At 41.1% G+C, this 20,258-nt stretch overlaps 1 protein-coding gene across 1 annotated transcript in view; it reads right to left on the bottom strand.

Annotated features, from left to right (window-relative positions):
• Positions 1–20,258, bottom strand: part of Rap1gds1 (Rap1 GTPase-GDP dissociation stimulator 1) — a 148,847-nt gene that overhangs the window by 95,558 nt on the left and 33,031 nt on the right. The window lies entirely within an intron of this gene.

Here is a 20,258-nt window from a genome sequence, read left to right as displayed (position 1 = left end):
TTCCTACTTAAAAAACTACCCTGCCTTTGGAGCCTCATTTTGGGATTCAACAGTAAGTGTTCGAAAGTAGGTTAGGATAATTCTCGGTAAAACCAATTATGGATTTTGCATATAATGTGATCATTCCAATGGCATTCTTTCTTAGCAGTTATTCCAAACTGTCTATTGTGCCGTACAATTCATTTTCATATTTCAATAGAAATGCATGTTCTACTTGTCTACTTTGCTGATTTGGTTTAATGGCGGTGTCCAGGTTATTTAGTAGAACATTATCCAGGATGTTTCCATGATGGTGCTATTGGATAGCATTAACATTTCAATCAGTGGTTTTTGGGTAAAATTTGTTTGCTCTCTACAATGTAGGTATGCCCATATTATCAACGGGAGACATAGAAACAAAGACAACAACTGCCCTAGCACAAAGGACTTGAGTTGCTTTGAAACCTAGACTGCAACATGAGCTCCTCTTTGGCTCTCCAACTCTGGTCCACTCTGCCAACTGAGATTTGCCGCCTTTGTAACTACACACGTCAGTTCCCCTTTCCTTGTGAATTCAATATGCTCGGGAAAAGACAGACCTTTGTCCTCCCAACACGTGTTACTTAGTTTCAAGTAAGAATGCAAATGTGCCACAGATGTATCAGGAAAACGTGCTGTCACCTTTCTTTGGAAAACAATACCCTAGTGTTACAACAGAAGAAAAAAGGAATATGATTCCCCAACACAGAAGTTTGGCCAGAAAAAGGAAATGTATTAAATATACGTTTATCCAAGAGCTACAAACAAGATGAATGAATAGGAACTATGAGAAAGAAGACTAATAAGTAAAAATGTCAATAAAAATGTGTTTAAAATCAGGTATGATGGCGCCAAGAGTTGGAAGCAGGCAGATCAAAGATTCGAGGCTAATCTATGCTATTCAGTGAGCACAAACAGGAGACCTGTTTCAAAAGCACCAAGGAAAGTGGTTTTTAGTATCCAGGCTGCTGTTGGTGATGAGGGAGCTACAGAGATGGCTCAGGTGAAGGCATCTGCACCAAGAGTGACAACCTGAATTCAACGGTAGAACCCACATGAAGGAAGGGGGATCTTTTCACCTCCACACATGCTGTGGCCCTTGAGTGAACACACACAATAAATGTGACTAAACATCTATTAACGATACTTTTCACAAAGACTCTCCTCCAGAGAGAACTATTAACAAGTGGCAGGGTTAGTAAGTTACTTTAAAACAGAAAAGTTAGGTGATACTAAGAGGATAGTGCTCAAACAAAACTGAGTGTCTTCGAAGACACTAAAGGTTTGTTTCCACACTTGAACTATTTCCTCTGTGTGGTGCTTCAAACTAGTCCCAGGACTTTACTGATAAGAAGCCCTCTAGCCACCACGGTCACATCCATGATTCCATTCTCCAATTCAGTAATACCCTGGGTCTCCTACATGCTTTATTCTTTTTGTTATACAGCTGTGCGTTCTTCCTCCTCTCTCTACAATTTCTAACTGCTTTACATTTCTCTCCATTCCAATGTCATCATCCCTTGCTTTGCGTGTTCTTACGTGCAGGCACGCATGCGGAAGCCACAGAACGGTCCACAGGATGGCCTGTGGTGTCATTCATTTGTGTGTTTGTAGAAGGGCCTGTCACTGGCCTGGAGATGGCCAATCAGGCTGGACTGGCTAGCCAGCAAGCTCCAGGAGGAACTGGCCAGTCTCCACCTCCCCAGTGCCAGGATTACAAACAAGCACTGGTGTAGCTCTGGCTTTTTACTTGTTTGTTTGTAGACGCTCAAGTGAGGGAAAATATCTACAACAAAAAGTTTTACATAAAGATCTCTACTGAAAGACAACTGTCTCCATTTTAAGCTTGGGACTATGAGATCGACAGATTAGCACATCAGCCTCTTAAAACTTATTAGAAATGCAAATTCTAGGCCCCGACCTGAGAAATACTAAACCGGAATCTTTATAGCCAGAGGTCCTGGTGTCGTGTGTTATGTATTAACAATATCTCCAAAGAACTGCATTCCTGAGAACGCTGAAGCAGCGCCTACCAGCCCAGGACACTGATTTCAGTATTGATTACTTTGCTAAAGGCAACTTACGGCATAGTTTATTTGGTCTTACGGTCCAGGGCAACATGTAGATAAGGTATGGCAGGAATCAAGAAACTAAAAGATCACCTCTTCAATCACAAGCAGGAAACACAGTGTGTGACCTGGAAATGGGGAGGGGCAGTGAACTCTGAAACCCCGCCCCCCAGTGGATGTGACCTCTTCCAACAACGTGGTGAGTCACTTCCCCAAACAGCACTTCCAACTGAGGACCAACTGTTCAAATATCTGAGCCTGTGCAGGACATCCTCACATAAACCACCACACTTCCCACTCAAAACAGAATGTAAGCTGCATCAGTAACTTTAGGTTTTCAAGTAAGTTTAACAGATATTTATGTTAAACGCTTCATTGTACGATCAAAAAATTGAGCAACTCATTTTTCTTATAACTAAGTACTTGAAAAAGGAGCTAACTTCTAATTTAGTTAGCTGCCCCTGCAAATGCCCGACCACCATGTGTGACGTGATGCTTACTGGATTGTTAAGGGAAAACCTTGGACCACATTATTATGAGAGCCGTCCATCACAAGGTGAACGAGGCCCTCTGTAGTAAGTGAGCACAGCCCGTATGGGCTCACAGAGCCGGAAGCAGCAGTCACAGAGCTTGCACAGGTCTGCACCAGGCCCTCTGCACATATACACAGCTTTCAGGTAGTGCTTTGATGGGACTCCTGCATGAGCAAACCTACGGCCTCTGACTCTCCTGCCTTCTCTGGGGCTCTTCTCTTTCTGTGGTTTGTCTTGTCCAACTCTGACGTGGTGGTTTGTCTTATTGCATTTAATTGGTTTTGTTGTCGTTTAGAAGCCCATTCTTTTCTAATACGAACTAAAAAGGGGAGTGGATCTGGACAGGAGAGGAGGAAGAGAGGAACTGGTAGAGGAGAAACTGTACTCAGATTATATGTATGGGGAAAGAATCTGTGGTTAACACAAGGGGGAAATAAAGTAATATAAAAAAATTTAAGTTCATGAGCCAAAAGCATTGGTTCAATTAGTATGTTCATTATGAGAGCCATTTAGAATATGAGAAGGGTAAAAATGAATGCATTCCGTGCTACATAGAGCAATTACATCTAGCATTATGTAACATTAAAAGAAAAAAATTCAAAGGCTGAAAAGTTGAAATTTTTATTGAGTTGAACTATCCACAAAAGTCCGATTATTTCCGGTTGCCTTCCATTCTTTCATGAGAATTCCCTTTTGATCTGAGTTAATTTTACTTTAACAGCAGCAAGTAAGTGTGCCTCCATCAGGGAGTCCACACGAATCAGCAGTAGCATTTCGGATGGCTAATTATAATTTTACACTTACCTATCAGTTCCCATATCAAATAATCAACTTTTAGCCTCCAATAGAAAGACTATTTATTTAGCAGCATCAAACACTGTGCATGAAACTTGAAAGTGGGGAGGGGGTGCTACGGAGGTATATATTTGCTTCATAAAAGCACAGTGTGGCTGCACAAAAATGTTCTAAATCTAGTTTTTAAATTTGTACTCTGCATGTGACCACAGCACTTACTGTAGCACAAAATGAACTCATCTGTATTCAAATTGTTTCCTAATAGTTTAACGGGTTCACCTACATTCAGGAAGCAGACTGCTTCTTATTCTAGACATGAATAACTGATGTGCAGGACCATGACATTCTGCACAGTATTCTCTCTCTCTCTGCACATAATAATAAGAAAAAGGAAATAGTCTTTCACTCCACCTAAGTTAGCTTTCTTAAAACTCAAGAGAATCAGACATTACCTTTCAAGTGGCAATAAGATTAAAAACTATTCTACTTCAAAGTAAGAAATGTAACCAAAGATCTTCCATATTAAATGACCCAACATAGATATTAGCCTAGATATTTGCACTTGACTCTCGGATAACTAAAAATGTAAGATATTCAAAGGTATGTGTGGAGGTTCCTTGTCTTATGATATCATGCAGGCCCCCCTTTAATCGTATTGTTTATTTGTGTATATATCATGGCTTCTAGTTCAGTGGGGCTCCTGAGTGTGCGAACACATGGGGCTCTGTTTCTTATACTTTCTCTCCGGCTCTTTTCCTTTTGTCTGTTTGGTCCAATTCTGATGTTAGTTTTTGTCTTATTGTATTTAATATTATCCCATAGAAGCCTGTTTGTTTCCTAAGGAGAGAAATGGGTAGATCCAGGTGGGAGGAGAGGAGGCTGGAGAAGTAGAGAAAGGGAAAATCTTAATCAGGATATATTATGTGAGAAAAAAATTAACCTATTTTCAAAAGGGGATAAATTTGATATTTATATTTCTTCAGTTAGGGCTGATTTCTGCTACAGCAAAATGACCACAACCACCAAGAATAAGTCTCCTAAGCCTAAGGATGTGGCTGAGTTGGTACAGTGCTTGCCTGGCATGCATCCAGGCTCTGGATTCAATCCTGTCACTTTGTGAGGTAAGCAGACAGCACGTGGCAGGAGAAGACAGCAGGATCAGAAGATAAAGATCACCCTTGGCTGCCAGGGCAACCCTCAATACATGAATCCGGTCTCACAACGAAGGAGGGAAAGAGAGTAAGGAAGAACAATGCCTTTCTTAGCAGTTTTCATCCACATCTTATAATATGCTCCCCAGAAAATATGTGTGCATAATTGTCTATCTTATAGTCAGTTAAAAATATTATCTGATCTGTGTGTCCATTAGACAAAACTACCCTATGAACATGTGTTCCTGCAACTGTCATTTTGGATCCTTCGCATTTCAAAGCTATCGTTCCTTCCCTTTGACTACTTTAGGGAAAGAGTTAACTTCTTTGCCTGGATCTAACAGAGCAGTCTCACATCCGACTCAGTTTCCCTGCCTGACTCCTGACTGCTGGGATTCATTATGTGCGACCATTCCCGATTCCAAAGCTCATTTCTTTCTCTGCTGCGTCTGCAGTGTTCCCATTACTTTCCCGTTTCGACAATTTTACAGCTGGTGATAATATCCGCATACATTTATAACTCAAAAAAATTAAAATTTTAGTAAATGGGGAACAAGGGAAATAGAGTGGATTCGCTTTTATCAGCCTAGCATGAAACATATGTTTCCGATGAAACACTCCCTTCAGCTTTAGTTAATGAAAAATCTAGAGCTTTGTGTTAATTAAAGCAAGGATGAAATCCCCCTCCCAAAGGGGAATAGTTCATTTTAAATACCAACTTTTCTAGCTAGACTCAAGTCCTCTTAAGGGCAAACGTTATGAACCTTAAAATAATTTTACATTCATCTATGATTTCTATCCATATTTATTAAATCTTAAAATAACTAGACTCACATATTACAAATTCATTATGAAAATCTAGGTTAAATGACATCTTTAAAGGCACGAAAAAATTATAATAATCAACAATGCTGAGTATAAACTAGTCCTTAGATCATAGTCAGAGGTAGATTTTAAAGACTCATGAATGATTACAGTTATGAAAATATTTTTAACTTGGACATTTAAATTTTGGAGAATTTTAAATTTTTGGTATGTGTGAATGCATGTGTGTTCATACTCGAGCATGACTGTGGAAGTCGGAGAACAATCTGCGGGAGTTAAACGTCTCCATCCACCATGTCGTCCTGGAGATGAAAGTCTAGACATTAGCGTTAGCAGCAGGCCTTCCGAGTGACCTCACTGTGGGACGGTAAAACCATGCCAGGAGTTTGGTAAGGTAGAGTGGGATTGAGACCTAGAGACTCGGTAGGTACACACCTGAGACTTAGGCGACTCCCCACTCCCTACCGAATTTCTGGCCTGAAACATGTGCCACTCTCCCCACAGAAGGAAACATGACCTGTGGTACTGTAGGCCCAGAACAGAGTTCTCCAAGCTAATGAGGTTCCTAGAGGCCCTGAGGGTTTAGCCAATAAACTTCCCTTCCCAGACATTCCTCCCTGCAAAAGGTATTTAATCTAGGGTCCACTCTGAGAAGACGGTACGGTATGGCATGCATTCATTTTCCACGATGAACAGTCAATAAACAGTTTAGAACCAGGGACTGTCTCTTTTATCAAGGTCCGCCATGGAGAGCCATGAAGAAGTCATTCAAATAAAGAACCACAGTTTAGTTCTCCAATAGAAGTCTTCTCTGTGCTTCCAGCCACAACTGCAACCAAGCTAAGGACAATCCCCACTGCTGAGTTAAGCCATAGCTTCCCATGCCCTCCCCCTCCCAAGGCTAGATGCTGTCCTCAGTCTGGCCCACTCTAACTCTGCTCCTAACTCCTAGTGACTCAGAGATGCCTAGCTGTCCAGGAGTTTGGCGCCTGTGTGGTCCCAGCCTGTGGATCCCTGACACTTGATTCCCTGACTTCTCTGTACGGTTCTCCAACAGCTATTGGGGGCCTGGAAGCCCAGCTTTGGCTCTCTCACATCTTGGACTGTGCTGTCTCACCCCAGAGCAGAGGCTTGGTGCTTCCCTGAAGCCTGGCACACTCCTGGCAGCGGCATGGGATAAGCCACAGTGCAGTCAAACTTCCCAAGCGGCCAGCCTTTTAATGAATTTTCTGGTAAAATTAATCCTTTATTTAATGTAGTTTTGAAGACTTTGGTAGGTACATATTACTATTTGGGGACATAACCTATGCTTCCTAGGCCAATTAATTAATAAACATTTCCTCTATCACATAGTTATCAATCTTAATTACTTTGTACTAATTTAAGTCAGCATTTGTTTTTGAATGAAGGTCATGCAAATTGCTGGAACCTCACTATCACATTCAGTATAAATTTTCTACTTTCTTCCCTTAAGAAAAAGTTCTCCTATTGTTAGTGCTCTCCAACAATAATCTTATTAGCTTAAAATGATAAATAGAGTAGACCTTTACTGTTTTTAATAGTGACTCATTTGTCTAAGAAGGGCTTAGAATTTAAAGGAGTTGATATTTTTTTCAAATCCACTCTATTCAGACTGATTTTTTTTTTTAATGAAAAGGGAGTTTTGCTTAAAATCGAGGTTGCTGCATTTAATGCAGAAGCATTAATAAAGACATTATTAATGTCTATTAATATTAGAAACTAAAATACAGTGCTAGCCATCTCCCTGCTTATTACTAATTTGGAAGTCCAAGCCAATGGTAGTTTTATGGGAAAGAAGTAAGAATATTACTTTGTGGAGTTCTGGCCGAAAACTCCAAAGAAAATATAATTCCAGAGAGTAGAAAAACTCCTGGTACTTTGTTTGAGAGAGAATTATCTTAGTTAAGGCAGAAGCAACGTGGGGAGAAAAACAGTTCCACATCAGTACAATGTCCAAGGAAGTCAGAAGAGAAACTCAAGGCAGGAACCTCAAGGCAGGAAGTGAGGCAGAGGCCATAGAGGCTACTCATTGGCCTTGCTTCCCATCGCCTGCTCAGTGTACTTTATGGTAGCACCTAGGTCTACTAGCCCAGGGAAGGCACTGTGCACAAAGAGTAGGTCTCTCTTACGTTGATCAACAGTCAAGAAAATGTACCACAAGCTTATCCACAGGCCAATCTGGTGGGGACTCAACTGAGGTTATGTCTTCCGAAATGATTCCAGTTTGTGTCGACATAAAACTAGGCAGCCCAGATATAACCAGTGAAGACACAGATGTACTCATGTTCCCTACCTGTTGCCATGTGACACTGTTCCACTTGAGGTCTTTGCCAACAAAAGACATCACCAGATGAAGCACCTTGACTTTAGACCCCTATGCTATAAGCCAAAATAAATGTCTTTGGTTTAAAGCAGCCTGTCTCAGACTAACAAAATAACTAAAGCATTGTGTTTAGCCTAAATTTTCATGTTTTGAGCATGACAGTATCGCCTTTCGAGAAGCTATCAAATCACCCAAGAACCAGCTGTTGTGCCTTCTGACTGTAATTGCCCTGCAATCCCAGTTCTTCAGAGGCCAGAAGCAAGAAAGGCACCTCTTACATTTGAGGCCAGCATAAGTTACTACACAGTGGGTTCTAGTCCAGCCTGGGCTACAATGTAACACCCTGTCTCAAATTTTAAGAAAGGAAAAACAAAACCGCAGGGCTTAGTCTTCATGAGTGGATTAATGTATCATCAGGGTGCTGAACGCCCTCTTACTCTGAGCTACTTGTCTCCCATCACCTGAGTACCAAGGCACCATCAAGAATATAAGAGACAGCTCATTAGACTCCATACCTGCTGGTGCCTTGATTCTGGGGCTCATTAGACTCTGCTTCTGCAACAGTGTTAGCATCAGGAAGTGGGTGGTGGAAGGACATCTATTCTATCAAGACGGAATCATGAGCAGGCAAGGGTTAGGGCTTCTTCAATACAGGCTTCCTTAATGAAGGCCAGGTTTTCATATTTCAGCAATTTATAATCCCAAGGCTGTGAAAACTCAAGATTTTGGCTCCAACGTTTCGAAGCCAGAGGCTCACTGCTCTAGCTAGTCGACTGGAGAGAGTTCTAGGCTTTCAAACCACTTCCCTCGCACCAGGCAGTCAGGGTTGCATCGTTTGTGCTTCAGATGTTGGCACCCACAGCTCTTGATCTTCGCAGTCTCCAGACGCTTCCAACAACTACGGCTCAGTCTTGACTCTTACAAGTTTTCTTCATACAATGTACTTTGATCACATATTCCCCCTCCCCTAACTCCTTCCCTAGATCCTCCCCATCTTCCCACCTACCTAACTTTATGTTCTTCTCACTTGCTAGAACCAAAACTAATAATAAGATAAAACCAGAACAAATAATAAGATAAAAGAAATGAAAAAACGAAATAAAACACCCCTCACACACATACACCAAAAAGTAAACTCATTTTGTATCGGTCAAGCTCTTTATAAATGAACAAAACTGTATTTTCTTAGAGCAGAACAAACTGACACATTAAAATACTGGTTACAGGAGCTTCTCCCTTGTGAAAAGTATAAGTCCTAAGACCTGTAGGATGTTTGAAATTAAAGACAGCACCAGACTACACCACACACACACACACACACACACACACACACACTTAAACACACTCACACACACACACTCACTCTCACACACATACATACTCACACACATACATACACACACACACACACACACACACTCACACTCACACACACTTGTAACTTCTCCTTTATATGTAGCTAACTAGCATCACGACTTTTGCACACTGGGGTCTTGTTAATACAAAGGCCATCCTAACACAAGCTGTGAAATACAACAGCCACTCTGATATAGTGTATACATTTATGTTAAAATGTATGTAATTAATATATAATGTAGGCAATTTTCCTCTAAAGATACTTACCTAAGGTGAAGTTTCGCTTACACTTAAGAGATCAGCAACAAACAATACTAAAGCAGGCAGCATGTCTGGCAATAGCTTGCTGTTCAATACTCTTCTTTTACTTACAATGAGCTACGACACTGCCTACGTGGCAGCATAAAGTGAGGCTTAGCACTATCTGCACAACACCCTGTGGTCCATTAGGACTCAGTTTCAGTTCACGTTTCCACCCACAAATGTAATGTCATTTCTATTTTTTATTGCATACTCTTCTCTAGATCAGTTTAAGGTACAACAGCACGACTCGCATAGTCTTTCCTTCTTCACAGTTTTATGGGTGAAAAAGATTTCTTTTTAACACAGACCTTTGTAACGGCACACATTTTTTTCTTTCCATTTAGTGAGAACCCTTCCCTTTTCATCTAAAGGAGGTTACTTTGTGTGCTCTCTTTAGGTAATCAGATGACCAACATTACCACTTTCGAGCTGGGGGCCATTACTAAGTAATAAAAGGGTTATTTGAGCACAAGTAATAAGGTAGTACCAGGGTCAGCCTTTCAGACAAGCTGATCTTCACAGAGCACTGAAAACTGAGACAGCTACTAAAGGACAAGCAGGCAAGAAGTGCACACCACACGGGTGACCCGTGTGCCTGGAGGAATGGAGCAACACCTCGCAATGCTAATATGAGTGGTAGGCAGTCTATATGAATTCTGTACTTAGAGAACTTTCATATTTGTGTACTATAACCACACTCGATCTGCTGATGAAGATTCTTACACGTGACTGAAGATGTCAGCTGACGTCAATCAAACACATAACTGCAGAATTACTAGAGCTTCATGTAGTCTTTACCAGCAGCAACTCAGTGCCCGAACGATCAATACTAAATAAAATGAAATAAAATGACCCCATATGAACAACAATGCCAACCAACCAGAGCTTCCAGGGACTAAGCCACTACCTAAAGACTATACATGGACTGACCCTGGGCTCCGACCTCATAGGTAGCAATGAATATCCTAGTAAGAGCACCAGTGGAAGGGGGAAGCCCTTGGTCCTGCAAGACTGAACCCCAGTGAACGTGATTGTTGGGGGAGGGTGGTGATGGGGGAGGATGGGAGGGGAACACCCATATAGAAAGGGAGGGGAAGGGGGCTTAGGGGATGTTGGCCTGGAAACCGGAAAGGGGAATAACAATCGAAATGTAAATAAGAAATACTCAAGTTAATAAAGATAAAAAAAATCTAAAAATACTAACAATTTTACTACGGGTCGCTACGGCATTATAGGTCAATTCTTACAAGCACCTGCTGAGTCCCTTTGATAGAGGTCAGTCTTCCCTCAGTTGTAGGAAGCTTGTCCTATGTACTGCTTTCTTTGACTGTTTTGTCCTTAGGACTCTAATTACATGCACCTTTCAGATACAATACAGCTCTACCTTTGATATTAATCACCTCTTTCTGATTCATTCTTTTTATCCTTTATTTTCAACCTTTTCTTTCCCATATTTTCGGCCACCTTTAATTTGCTGTAAATCTCCAAAGTGCTTGTCAAGTTCTTCTACTTCTTCTGGCCAATCCTAACTTTACATCTTCCTGATGTCTGCACACTTAGGTTTTAAAAGTTTCTGACTCAGTTTTTCCCTTTTTACGTTTTCAAAAGCTTACTTAATGAAATCAGAAAAGTTACAGTGGGTCGTTTGTTTTTGGTGAGTGCTTCATAGATTGTTTTATTGGTAAAGAGAACATTTTCAATAGTTTATATACATCAGCAGAAATCTTGATTCAGTGTGTAATTTAATACAACTTACATACAGTAAGGTAAAGACTTGAGATGGATAAATACCTGGACTTTCTTTCATAAGCGCTCATGTCTAACCAAAACCAAAAGCAGTACCTAGTGTGTGCGACAGTTCCTCTGCAATGATAACCTGACTGAACTTACACTGATCAAGGAAGCTCAGAACGCTCCCGGTATCCTGCATTTGACAATGGGACTAGAATAAAAAGGAGTGAAATCTATTCTAGAAAAGGCTAGGAAAAAGTAAAACAATACTTTTTATTCTCTCCAAATAGCAGCAAGGCAAATGAGTGAGATATTTAAAACACACACACACACACACACACACACACACACACACACACACACACACACACACACACACAAATGAAGCAGATGGAGACAATGTACCTGCCCAGGGTTAAGGGTTCAAGTTATGATCAGGCTTAGACTGTTTCACAGATGACCGTCCCCCCACACACACACACACACACACACACACACACACACACACACACACACACACACACACAGCAGAGAAGTACTAATCTCATGCTTTAAAATGGAATAAAGTTAACAGGAGTTTTTAAAAATATGAATAAAATACTAATTTTTCTCATCCCTGCATTTTTTTTTCTTTTTTCTTTTTTTTTGAAGCTGGGGACCGAACCCAGGGCCTCTAGCAAGCGCTCTACCACTGAGCTAAATCCCCAACCCTCATCCCTGCATCTTTAAACTAGTAGTGTCTCTTTCAGGGTGACTGGGACTCCAAAATGTTTGGATACTGTGGGTTGTTCACTGTTTTAAATTCTCAAATGAGGATGAAATAGTGAAACCACATGAGGACTCCGCAAACGTTTGCTGAAAGTCATGTAGCTATAAGCAGAATCAAACAAAACCAGAACAAACAGTCTGATTTCTTGGCTGGTGGCCTTCCTATATTTACTAAAAATATTTAAAAAGTGAGATCAAAGCAATCATGTGAGTGAATGTTATTAACTTAGACCAGAGATTTATACAGAATACTTAGATCAGAGATTTATACAGAATACTTAGATCAGAGATTTATACAGAATACTCGCTTAAGCAAAGCTATATTCTAGCCAGCATTCAAATCTTCTAATTGTTACCTTTAAAGATTGATGTGGGAACTAAACCAATGAGGGGCGGGGCAAACAAAGAAATATCCACCTTAAAATCATACATCAAGGTAAAAAAAGATCTGATTTCAGTAGCATGAGAAAGCAAACAAAGAAGATATCCACCTTAAAATCATACATCAAGGTAAAAAAAGATTCTGATTTCAGTAGCACGAGAAACAGCCAGTACAGAAGTCAATGTAGAGCCAGTCAATAAAGTCTTACCAGCTACTAACCCTGTGAGCTACAATAATGACAGGCCTGTCAAGATGAGATACGCATGCCCACAGTGGGAATGACCTTTGTGCAAGGGTTATCAGGGTAAGCAGGTGCTCTCTGCTTAGATGTACACCCTGATACACAGAAGAAAACGTATGTCTGGAACTGTTAATGGACCTAGAACCCAGCACTGCGGGCCTCTTAGGCACCAGCGGTGAGCCTACTATTTTGCTAAACTGGCATAGTATGAAGCTCTCAGTCCTCACTTTCTCTGTGCCGTGAACAGTGTTGAACACAGAAACTCACAACTGGCCAAAGCACAGACATCAGGTGACTGAGGGATCCTGCCAGCTGACATTCCAGAATGGAGGAAGAAGGGCTCACAAGCTCCAACCCCTAAGTGAGAAGCTATTGGTAGTTCAAGGTCACTAGGGAAGGGAGTCGGTTTTCGTTATGAGCATGCTTCCTGGTAGGTGGGTCACACTCCAAGGGACAGCCCCGCACCAGTGCGTACATGGATACTACAACGTAGACTCAGTCATTAAACGAAACAAAGACAGGAGGTTGGGGGAGGTTGTATCCTGCAGAGGTTAGGGGGAGGAACGGGAGTGAAAATGATCAAAATACGTTGTATGGATGTACAAAATTCCTAAAGATTTAGTTAAAAGGGAGCCTGGTGTGGTGGTGTACAGCATTTAGAAAGGCAGAGGTAGGCAGATATCTAAGTTCCAGGACAGCCAGGACTATTAGTGTGACCACCTCTCAACACAGAAAGGACAAAAGGAAAGAGGGTAAAATGATGGTAAAGGTGTCTGAAAAGATCATAAGGAATCATATTGTTAATTTGCCTAAAATTACATATAGTACATATAAATACATATAATTTAGATGGAACTTTCCCACCTGGCGTGGCAATACTTATCCCCTACCCCTAAGTCATAGACTATTTGACAAGGCCCCCAGGACCAGACATGAGAAGCCCCTCATGAGCTGTTTGTAAGGAGTCCAAGAGATGCCCCAATTGTAACAGGGTGTTGTCCTTGTTGCCTCGTGGAGGACGGAGGTCAGTTCTTACTGCTGAAGATATCATGTGCTTTAAACACAGAGGATCTGAGTCTTATCTAACCTGGAAGCCTCCTCCCAGAGGACTAACTTTCATGGTACCAGAAGTTGCACGCGGGCTTCCAAGGGGAGGGAAGCCACCAACAGTCCTACCCAGCTATGACAACTATGAACTATGACAATGGCCAGCACAGCATGATGACCCGAAAGGTTTAAGAGTGACACTCTGTCAGGACCACTTGCTCTGGAACAGAACGTGAGGCCTTCTCAACAACTGGGAAATCACACCTTATACTGGGAACCTGTTAGGAATCGTTCTAATGTTTTGTCTTAATTCCGGCCCCAAATTGGGAATCTGCATGTCCAAATGCTGAAGGTCTCTGTCTCCAATTGGTTTTTGGTTGATCAATAAAGAGACAACGGCCAATGACTGGGCAGGATGAAAGAGGCGGGACTTGTAGGTTCCTGGGGAAGAAAGCAGGGAAGAAAAGCCTGCCACAGAAGGGATGGGATGGACCATGCTGGGGAGGAGCTGGAGGGAATAAAGGCCGAAATGTAGGGACAAGAAGGAAACTGTCCCCAGAAGGGCTGCCCAGAAGTGTCTTGGGCAGCAAAGACAGGGAGCCATCCATGAGTCAGGAAAGCAAAGATAAAATATAGATTTTAAAAGATATTAACCCAGGAATACCGGAGGAAAGTGTTTGCTGGGAGTTTTAGAAATCCCAGCCACTGGGCTAGTCAAGGCGCCTCAATTAATTAAGCAGGCAGATGTGTGTCTTTCATTCCTGAATCCCAAGAGCTCTTGGGCGGGTGTCCACATGCGACCCTTTGGGAACCAAAGCGGTTTAACTAATCCTCTGCTACAGAAACCTATCCAACGCCTCAGGGCTGGTGAAGTCATGACTCTGGAAAAACCTACAACCACCACTTTTCTAAACCAGCATAAGTCCTAAATGCCTTCTAAACATGTACTCTTATTCCCACAGGTAGGTGTAAGCTTTCATGCCTCAAAAAAATGAGACTTCTCTTTGCAAGAGATGGACACCATCATAGAAATCCACAACCAATAAAGATGTAAACAGCAAATGATGGTGGGATGCCCAGCCTCAAGTGACTGATCTACAACACAACTCCTGCAACCTAACACTCAGGGAACACAGTGGAGGAGGGAGCAGAAAGGCTCCAAGAGCCATAAAGCAGGAGTTTGCGTGAGACTGTGTCTCCTAGAGATGTCAGGGACGCCACACCCATGATGTCTCTACAACACGGCTGCGGAAACAAGACCTGAACAAGACATCACACAGACATGCTAACACAAAAAAGGAAAGCCTCACAGAGCCCTTAACACAGACACAGAACTAGAGGCAACTAGGGAATGCTAAAAGCAGGAGACATAGCCTCCTCAGTGTGGAGCCCACATATTATTAACCAACCACAAGGGATCAGCCCTGAAATCATATATGATCAAGTAACATACAGACATGTTTATCTATATATTTAGGAATGAATGTGAGAGAGCAGGAGGGGCTAGGGAAGAGTTGGAGGAAGGAAAAGAAAAGGAGAAAATGATATAATTATACTTTAATTAAAAAATAATTTGAAAATAATTTTTAAACTCTAACTGCTGATATTAATCACTCATACTATGCAGTTCAAATATTCCGAAGTCACAGTGTAGATAACTTCAGAATTATATTTTCTTCAGTAATGTGTTTTCCAATGACAGATGTAACTTTTAAGTCAAATACTGAACATTTGTAAGAACTGCTTCCTGCATCAAATCTTTCTCAGTAGGGTTAGAAATGAAAACATTTATAGACTTTATATTTGCTAATGAAGACATTTTTTCCCCATTATCTTCCTGGGAAGCCTTTAGCTCTTATTTTGTTGGTTTTTGTTAAACAGTCTACATTACACATTCTAAGACCGTTTTCAATTAATAAGTCCAAACAAGGCAACACGCAGGTTTTTAGTTTAAACCTACATTTGTACATGGCAATATTTATTGAACCTTTAACTTTTAACAAGTGCGGGTGACCAGCCCAGCACCCAGGGTAGACTGAGGCAGACAGTGATTGATGGCATTGGTGATTGGAGGGGTGAAAGTTGCAAATGCTGGGCAAAGGTTGCTTACTGTCTGGCAATTTTTCTCTCCCTTTAACTCTTGCTATTCTAAGGTCAAAAGCCACTGGTAATTAACTCCTGCGGAGAGCAGCTGGGGATCAACAACAACAACAACAAAGGCTTAGTTACTTGGCTCTTTTCTTTTCTGGCTCAAGGGCTCCTTCCCTGGCCAGGGATAGACTCAGAGTTTGTTAATTTTTCATGAACCAGAGAGAAAAGAAGAGAGAAAGGAAAAGAAAAAGTGTCAGGCATGCAAAACGACAAAAACAAAATCAGAATAAAACCACTCACTCACTCATTCTGGATGAACCAGAGAAAAGAAGCTCCAACAAACCTTTATTTCTGTTCTCAACATTTTTTTTTCCCAAATAGTAATTTTTTTTATTCCAAGGAATATTTATTCCAAGAAAAAAATTATTTTAGAAGGAATACATTTTATTTATTCTTTGATAGTTTTATACATGAATACAATGTTTTAATTATATTCACCCTCGAATATAAACAATTAATCTATGGTCTATATAGGGCAAGGCAAGCGTGCTATAAGCATGTGGGTTCCCTCTGCTATAACATTTATCTGCACTGCAGTTGCTATTAAGTGCCCTCCTATTAAGTGGACTTTAAGATCAATTAGATGGCTGTTGGTTGTCCCCAGAGGGTCACCTTTGAGTGATATCACCTCAAATTGTATTATTTCATTTAAAGAATTATATATATGTATATACATATACACACACACTTATATGTATTAAAAATAATTATTTTTAAGTAAACATAAAATAATATTTCCTTATACTTTTCTCTTTTTTTATTTCTATATTTTTCCCTTTTTTAATTGGATATTTTATTTATTTTTTTCTTTTTTCTTTTTTTTAATTGGGTATTTATTTATATTTCAAATGTTATTCCTTTTCCTGGTTTCCTGTCCATAAGCTCCCTAACCCCTCCCCTTCCCCTTCTAGAAGGGTGTTCCCCTCCCCATCCACCCCCACTTACTGCCCCGCCCCCGGCATTCCCTACACTGGGGGTTCAACCTTAGCAGGACCAAGGGCTTCTCCTTCCATGGGTGCCATTCTCTGAAAACTACCTCATAGGACTATCAGGTAGAACTGTTACAACAGGATAATTGATTACATAATTTTCTAAGCATTCTTACATCTGGTAAGTTCATAGTAAATTAAATAGTTAATGTTATAAGGTTTAAGGATTTACAACAGTAATGTTTACATGTCTTTCTATTGAGACTAGTATCTAAGCATTCATTGCTTAGAGCCTCTAGATCCATAAGTTCATTATAAGCTTAAAGCAATAATTTTTTTTTTTTTTTTTTTTTTTTTTTTTTTTAACTTGAGTATTTCTTATGTACATTTTGAGTGTTATTCCCTTTCCCGGTTTCCGGGCAACATCCCCTTCCTCCACCCTTCCTTATGGGTGTTCCCCCCCACCCTCCCCCATTGCCGCCTCCCCCCGACAGTCTAGTTCACTGGGGGTTCAGTCTTAGTAGGACCCAGGGCTTCCCTTCCACTGGTGCTCTTACTAGGATATTCATTGCTACCTATGAGGTCAGAGTCCAGGGTCAGTCCATGTATAGTCTTTTAGGTAGTGGCTTAGTCCCTGGAAGCTCTGGTTGCTTGGCATTGTTGTACATATGGGGTCTCAAGCCCTTCAAGCTCTTCCAGTTCATTCTCTGATTCCTTCAACGGGGTCCTGTTCTCAGTTCAGTGGTTTGCTGCTGGCATTCGCCTCTGTATTTGCTGTATTCTGGCTGTGTCTCTCAGGATGATCTACATCCGCCCTGTCGGTCTGCACTTCTTTGCTTCATCCATCTTGTCTAATTGGGTGGCTCTATATGTATGGGCCACATGTGGGGCAGGCTCTGAATGGGTGTTCCTTCAGTCTCTGTTTTAATCTTTGCCTCTCTCTCCCTGCCAAGGGTATTCTTGTTCCCCTTTTAAAGAAGGAGTGAAGCCTTCACATTTTGATCATCCGTCTTGAGTTTCATTTGTTCTAGGCAACTAGGGTAATTCAAGCATTTGGGCTAATAGCCACTTATCAGTGAGTGCATGCCATGTATGTCTTTCTGTGATTGGGTTAGCTCACTCAGGATGATATTTTCCAGGTCCAACCATTTGCCTCTGAATTTCATAAAGTCGTTGTTTTTTGATAGCTGAGTAATATTCCATTGTGTAGATGTACCACATTTTCTGTATCCATTCCTCTGTTGAAGGGCATCTGGGTTCTTTCCAGCTTCTGGCTATTATAAATAAGGCTGCGATGAACATAGTGGAGCACGTGTCTTTTTTTATATGTTGGGGCATCTTTTGGGTATATGCCCAAGAGAGGTATAGCTGGATCCTCAGGCAGTTCAATGTCCAATTTTCTGAGAAACCTCCAGACTGATTTCAGAATGGTTGTACCAGTCTGCAACCCCACCAACAATGGAGGAGTGTTCCTCTTTCTCCGATCCTCGCCAGCATTTGCTGTCACCTGAGTTTTTTTGATCTTAGCCATTCTCACTGGTGTGAGGTGAAATCTCAGGGTTGTTTTGATTTGCATTTCCCTGATGACTAAAGATGTTGAACATTTCTTTAGGTGTTTCTCAGCCATTCGGCATTCCTCAGCTGTGAATTCTTTGTTTAGCTCTGAACCCCATTTTTTAATAGGGTTATTTGTCTCCCCTCTGGTCTAACTTTTGAGTTCTTTGTATATTTTGGATATAAGGCCTCTATCTGTTGTAGGATTGGTAAAGATCTTTTCCCAATCTGTTGGTTGCCGTTTTGTCCTGACCACAGTGTCCTTTGCCTTACAGAAAAAACAATAATTTTTGAGGTACAAGTTTAGCATGCTTTTATCCAGCGACAAGTCATCTGCCTTGAGTCTTACTAGTTTTGAAGTTTTGTACTGATAAACTAGTCCATCATTTACTTTTTCTGTCCTTGCACCTACAATACATTGTCCATTCCCAGTTTATGAACTTTAGTTACCAGATAATGACCTCGTTCTTAACCTAGAAGGAATGTTCTCCTTGATAGTAAATTTGTTCTAAGCCTACTTTCTTATCCTAGAATAATTAGCCCATGACACATGATTACAGAGCTCCATTCGCAGCTTTTATTCTGTTAGGGACTTGATATTGTATCAATTTAGTCATTCTATAAAATTATTATCAGGAATTAGGAAATCTTCAATTCATCTACGTGGCATTACTATACGAGAGTACATCTTCATGTTGATTCTGGAGGAAATCTGCCCAATAGGGTAGGTTGATGCCCAGAATCATTAGGCTGTGTAATAGTGACAGGAAAGGCATATCTGCAGTGAGAAGCAATCCTGGGATGAAGTCTCTGAGGACCCTGCATCTCAGAGCCCACCCATCGCACCCATGCAAACCGTTGGTGGGCCATCTCCAGAAAACCCACTCGCTTGCCTTAGCCTTTCCCAGATGGCTTCTGACAAAAAAGAGCTTTAACCTTTGCATCCCTCAGCCACTTTCCTTCCTCAACTCTGGCCTTTCATGCTTTCAGGAGGAAGGCTCACTTTCCACATGTTACCAAGGAAACCATCTTTATATCATTCCGTTTCTAAAGCTAATGGTTTCCTTTAAAAATTCTATCCCCCCCCCAAAAAAAAAGCATAAAGAAAAAGAAAAAAAAAGGAACTGACAATGGGAAACAAGGGAAGGTTAAAACAGTACGACTCTTTGTCAACAACAACAAAAGACTGATCCTCAGTTTCCTCAGAGAAGGACGCTATTATGTAAAGCTGCCTACATAAGCACTTGTAAAATCAGGTCACTGTGTTCTTTCCAGTTTCTAGACCGGCGCCATTCAAAAGAACTGCCTATGGTTATGGCAATCTTTCCCACCTGTGAACTTCCCGTGTCCTCAGCTGGCAGGCTACTGGAAAACAAGCAGGGAGCTCGTTTGAAGTTTTACTTACTAAAGCATGAAGAGCCATGCTGCTACTATGGTGGCAGAAGTAGGCATTTCCTTTCTTTTCCTTACCACCTTGAGCACTGTACAAATATTCTCATTGAGTAGCCTCTGTATTAAATAGACAGTTAGGACATCAAAAGGAAAGGTAACTGAAACTGAACTTTAAAGGATAATTTTACAGTATCAATCTGAAATGCCCTAGAGCTTCATGTGTGGAAGCTGCCTGGCCACCAGCTGGCAAGGCTCTGGGGAGATGGTGGAAACATCTAGAGTCAGTACTAGCTAAGGGAGGTCAATTATGAAGGGTTTTCCTTTAAATGTCCCCAGAGCCTTCCCTTTTCTACTTCCTGGTTGTTAGTTTGTCACGGCACAACTCTGCACTACCATGACCTGCCAGGATGGACTGACGCAGGGAACCAAAACAAGTCTTTCTTCCTTTAAGTCATTCCTGTTGCAGTGACAAGTGAACACAGGATAGCTTCAAAATGTGCTCTTTTTATAGAAGCATGGCTATAATCGATCAATTTACATTCTGTAGGCAGTTTAATAAAAAATAAAGTAAGAAAGAAAGATCACCTCTAAGTGTTTGAAATGGAAACCGTAACAATGTATTCTTTTCTGAGCTCTTCATAACGCTACCTAGTTAGTCCATGAGGGGAA

The sequence above is a fragment of the Rattus rattus genome, chromosome 3, assembly GCF_011064425.1.
Source record: "Rattus rattus isolate New Zealand chromosome 3, Rrattus_CSIRO_v1, whole genome shotgun sequence".
NCBI classification, from domain to species: Eukaryota; Metazoa; Chordata; class Mammalia; order Rodentia; family Muridae; genus Rattus; species Rattus rattus.
This window is presented reverse-complemented; position numbering and strand designations above follow the sequence as displayed.